The following is a 5,647-nucleotide window of genomic DNA, read 5'->3' on the forward strand; positions in this document are numbered from 1 at the left end:
TGAATGGGCCTGAACCCTATCAAGCTTCTAAGCAAACTATTCAAAATCAGTCATCGCTCAAAAAAAAATGATGATTCAAGCAAACTGATTAATGGACCGCACCCAACGGTCATTCTATGAACGCTCGTTCGCACATACATATCATCATTCTAAGTATCGAACATTCACGAACGCGTTCAAAAGGAAAAATATACAACAACAAGAGCGGTCAAAGTCTTACGCCTCAAGGTATGTTCCTCGGGCCATATAGACTCGCCCAACTATCGCAATAACCGTACACCTTAAGAGCAACAGTTCCTTAAAATAATCGCCCCAAAGCGACAAGCACCGTAGTCCACCAATCAGCTACGGCTTCTCAAGAAAATCATCACGTTCTAAAAACAAAGAAAAAAAACAAAAGAAAAGAGAATACATAGAACTTGCAAGTGAAATAAACGAATGAACAAAAGGCCAACTGTGTCATCAAAAGACCAGCCCAAACAACACTTTCAACGCCCCACCTGGGCGTGAATTATTTCAACGCCCAGGCCTGGGCGCCGAAAATGTACCCAGGCTCAAAAAAGGCCCTAACTTCTAGTGGGCCCTGCCATACTCATTCGACTTGAAAATTTCCGAAAGTCGCACCTCACGACTTTGTCAAAGTAGCACACCACTACAAAGATCGCTCGCACTTACGAGCACGATCCCAAACACGATCAAAGACATTACAAAATGCGTAGGAACCTCTTTGACAAAAAATGACCGTCAAGCACGAGTGCTTGGGGGCTCGAAAGAAAATAAATATTTCAAAAGAAAGTGTGCAAAGTTAAAACGGTATTCCCAGACTACACTGTACGAAGTCCCGTGTTTGGATAACCTCAAAAGATAAAACCGGATTACGACCTCAAGACAAAGGTCGCCGTTGATACTTATACATAGTCCCCTAATCAAGGACCCAGGTAATGGCAAAATTGAGCCATAAAGACTAGCTCAAAACCATGAAAGAAGATGACCACAAGACAATGGTCCGTCTAAGCACGTTGTCAACCCACATTCAGGTTGCAACTAAATCCGAGCATCCCTCGAAAGAATTCGCTCCTGCAAGAATGAATAAAAAGAAATTCTCAAGAGAAATCACAAGAAAAAAAATGAAATAGGGACTTGTCCACATCAATCAGGCGAGACCGCGGCACGCGAATCCCTAATCAAAAAGACGAATTCAGGTTCCCTCACCTCCAGCGAGCGGGGCGTCCACCCTTAGCGGACAGGGCTCGCCCACCTTCAGCGGGCGGGGTCTGCGTCACTAGCCGCGCAGATCCTCAGTTTTCGAAAAATAGAATCTTCAAAAAACAAAACAGGCTCGCCATCTTCAGCCGGCGGGGTCTACGGCGCAAACCACGTAGGTCCTTATTTTCAAAAAAAATGAACACAAAACAAATTTCAAAATAGATTCGTCCACTTTTATCGGACGGGGTGTCCACCCTTAGCGGACAGGTTCGCCATCTTTAGCCGGCGGGGTCTACGTCACAAACCGCGTAGGTCCTTATCTTCAAATTTCAAAAACAGATTCGTCCACTTCTATCGGACGGGGTGTCCACCTTTAGCGGACAAGTTCGCCATCTTTAGTCGGCGGGGTCTACGTCACAAGCCGCGTAGGTCCTTATTTTCAAATATTCAAAAACAAGATTCGTCCACTCTTTCGGACGGGGCGTCCACCCTTAGCGGACAGGCTCGCCATCTTTAGCCGGCGGGGTCTACGTCACAAGTCGCGTAGGTCCTTAGTCGCTGCAGCGATAACTTTTTCTGGTTTTCCCTTTTCCAAAAATTAAAAGGATTGGTTTTCCGTTTTTTCCAAAAAAGAGCGATGTGCTGGATTTTCCTTCGTTTTACGTCCCATAAAAACAAGGGGGTTTTCTCGTTTAACTAGCCCTGAAAATGAGAATCTTTAAAAACATTTTTACCTCGTGGTTGGGCTTGGCCAGGCCCAATTACACTTTATAGCTTTGATTTCGAAAACATCTGTAGCTACTCCCAATGACAAAGTGAGGGAGTTTCTACACTTCTTTAGATCCTTCCAATGACAAAGTGAGGAAGTTTCTATACTATCCGTTGACAAATCCCAATGACACGTGAGGGATACGTCAACACTTCAAGTGATGACCCTTAAGTCAAATGTTATCACTCGGGGGCTCGTGAGACCCTCGCAAAAACAGGTCACCATGACTTGTGTGACGCACTCCGTCTAATACTTTGACCATCGTCTTACTCCAAGACTCAGTCAAAGTGGGGGCTAACTGTAGACACCTACTTTTGTCCCCATTCCCGAAAGGGAAGGTTCGATGATGAGAACATAAAATCTCCACTTGGCAACGCATCTCCTATAAAATAACGAATCTCAATCACCCTTTTCATTTCACCCGAAACCTGCTATTTATGGAAACTTGCTAAAAATAGTAACTGCCGTAAAGGGTAGTTGCTAAAAGTAGTAAGAATAAAAAAGATAGAAACCTGTCAGAATTAGGTGTTGCACTCCAACATAAATCCTAAAAGAGATAGAAATTGTAAAAGGAATTCTATTCCTATCGCAGTTCGATAAAAGAGTTAACGTATTAATTAAACTCATAACGAACCTAGAGTTCGTAAAGGGCCCAAACGCATTCCGTCGTAAATTGATACGCACCAAATAACTCGGATTAAGTCTCTTAATGAACTCCGTACTCTAGAGTCCAATCTGACAAAGAATTCTGCCAGACCCTATTTTCAACGCCCAGCCCTGGGCGCCGAAATCTTTGACGCCCAGAGCTGGGCGCCGAAAATACCTGGGACGGATTCTTTTCCTAATCCGTTTCGTATTCAAATTCCTGAAAAACTATCTTTCTACGCCACTCTTTCCTATAAATAGACCCTTAAGTTCGACGTAAAACACACAACACATAATTCATATTCTGAGTATTGACTCCAACCCTTAGCCTAAGCCTCACGCTGCGAAATTGTTCACGCGTTCTGTCGCAATCGATCCATAAATCGAACAGAACGTATCCTGTCCCATAATTTGAGATTCGTTAAATAAAAGGAGAAATAGCAAAGTCAAAGTGGTTAGTTTTCTGAGAACCGTGACGCACCTCTCAAGGGTGCGTCGTAATGTGTCCCTTTTCGATGATTTAAATGCTTTCCTCGCCCTTTTTATGAACTGTTAAACTAACTAAATTTGATTATTCTATCACGCCTAACAAATATAATATTTTTGGGAAATTGGATTATCATGCTAGGTCCCTTAATGCTATTTAAATCAGATAATCGCGATCGATCTAGTATTATATATTGCATATTGCTAAAATCAACTCAGATTAGTTTAATAGTTAACGCATGTCCCTTCAATTATTTATGCTGAACTAGTAAGGATATCCTGCCTCTGGAGTTATCGACGAGCGAGTACTCCTCTCGGTAGTTACAGTCCCCCGAACCCTCAATCTCTACCTTGCGGGTGTATGTTGAGAGATCCCCACACCAGGGATCACAATGGAACCTACGGCCGTCGTGGTCAAACATAATTGCACTCCCTTTATGTCACGATAACCGGGTTTTGTCAGTTTTTCTCATTGTCGTTAAAAACTGAATGGCGACTCCTATATTACTAGTCAATTGGGTGTAAACTCACAGGAAATCTAATTACACTTGATTGAATAAAAAGAATCGTCACACCCACGAGGGACGAGGTCACGCATTAGCCTCGTGCTTTTTCGACCCCCTCACATGCTCATCGTCTTAAGTGCTTAGAAACAAATATGTTAGTACCTAATTTCAAATACTCCGTGTATATATATATATATATATATATATATATATATATATATATATATATATATATATATATATATATATATATATATATATATATATATATATATATATATATATATAATCATCTAGGGGAGAGATCATGTGAAAATACATCCTTATGTGAGTATACTAGTATATATGAGAATATAATGAATCTAATTCGTAGGATTAGATTCAATCTAATGGCTAGAATTAAATAGGGAAACCCATCCAACTTCCCAATTAAAACCAATCACTATTTCATTAAAACCCACGTAACTTTCTCTCTCTAGACCCTTCCTTTTCACTCTCTCCCTCTCACGCGATTTTGGCGTTGTTCTCCCCTCAATTTTCTCTCTCCTCTGAAAATAATCGCCATTGTAACCTCCAAACGGCAAATCGCTCCGTCGTCGCAACTCCAATTGTTGATTTAAGGTAAATTCGAGTTCAATTGTTCTACATTTATTCTCTCCTTCTACAATTTTTTTTTCTAATTTTAACCTAATTTTTTCAATTGAAGATGACTGGAGTAGAAAATCAATACGAACGACGAAGGTAAGCGAATTTGTAATCTAATTTCGAACTTCGTTCGTTGTATATATACATCAATTGAAGATAATTTTTGTTGAATTTTGATTTTCAGCAAACACAAACACGACAAACCATCAACAAATCCAGTCGATACTGAAGAGTAAGAATTCAGTGCTTTAATTGTAGAGAAATTATTTATTAATTCCGTACTTTTGTAATTTTTTCGTAATTTTTCGAAATTATTTTTGTAATTATTTAGTTCTGCGAATATTTTTATGTTTCTAGCAATTTTAAGAATTTTTATGAACTTTTATGAACAACATGGATTATATTATTCCGATTTTTTAAGGAATTTCAGTATTTTTTATAAGATTTTAATTTGTGATTTTTTGAATTATTTTCAGAATTGATAATTTAAAGATATTTTCTACATTTTTGATATTTTTGTTTTGAAATTTTAAACAGAGGAAATAAGAATGAACGCGCCAAAGAAACGGAGCCAATTGTCCAGCCATCACTTCTGAACGACTTCATGAACAATTTAGAGTAATACTTTATACTCTCAATACTTTAGAACATGAAGATTAAGAATGTAGAACATCATAAATCACTATGTAGAACATCATAGATCACTTTGTAGAACATCATAATTGCATATGTTCTAAATATAAGTGCACATGTTCTGAATTTGAAAGCTAGCTGGTGCAATTAATTATATGTTGTGTTAACTGCCGTTTGACAGTTTTACTAGCTGCCATTATCTCTTTCCATCTATTAGTTGTGGTGTTTGAGTTCCCCTGATGGTCTGTTCCTGTGTTGTTAGATGTTTGGGATCTGTATTTTTTCATCTGTTTAGAATTCAACAGGGTAAGAATTTACGTGTTAATTATATAAAGTTTAACATTTATCATTAGTAGGGGTGGTGGCGCAGTTGGCTAGCGCGTAGGTCTCATAGCTAAGTTGAGTGATCCTGAGGTCGAGAGTTCGAGCCTCTCTCACCCCAACTGTAATTTTTTTTAAAAACTTTTCTCCAAATAAGCAAGTTTTCTTTTAACCAGTATGCATTCTACATTCTCTATGCATTTGCTATTGTATCACCCTTCTGCTGTACATGCTTTACTTAGATAACTTCCATTGTACATCGTTGTTTTCTGTCCATCTGTTTGACAATATGTCAAAAAACTGATTATATTTGTGCTTAAACCAAGCCTAAGCAGTTCAAGTTAACATTCTGACATGCGCAAGCGAAGTTTACCAGAAATATGAAAAGCATACAATAAAATTTTAGCAAATATTTAATATCAGCACATCTTGCATA

The 5,647-nt window shown here is 38.8% G+C and overlaps 1 non-coding gene across 1 annotated transcript; it reads left to right on the forward strand.

Moving 5' to 3' along the window:
• The first annotated feature begins 5,245 nt into the window (after positions 1 to 5,245).
• On the forward strand, positions 5,246 to 5,332 carry TRNAM-CAU (transfer RNA methionine (anticodon CAU)). The gene is given in 2 exon segments: positions 5,246 to 5,283; positions 5,297 to 5,332. It is a non-coding gene; the product is annotated as a tRNA-Met (tRNA).
• The last annotated feature ends 315 nt before the right edge of the window (positions 5,333 to 5,647 follow it).

This window comes from Spinacia oleracea, chromosome 2 (assembly GCF_020520425.1).
Source record: "Spinacia oleracea cultivar Varoflay chromosome 2, BTI_SOV_V1, whole genome shotgun sequence".
Lineage (NCBI taxonomy): Eukaryota > Viridiplantae > Streptophyta > Magnoliopsida > Caryophyllales > Amaranthaceae > Spinacia > Spinacia oleracea.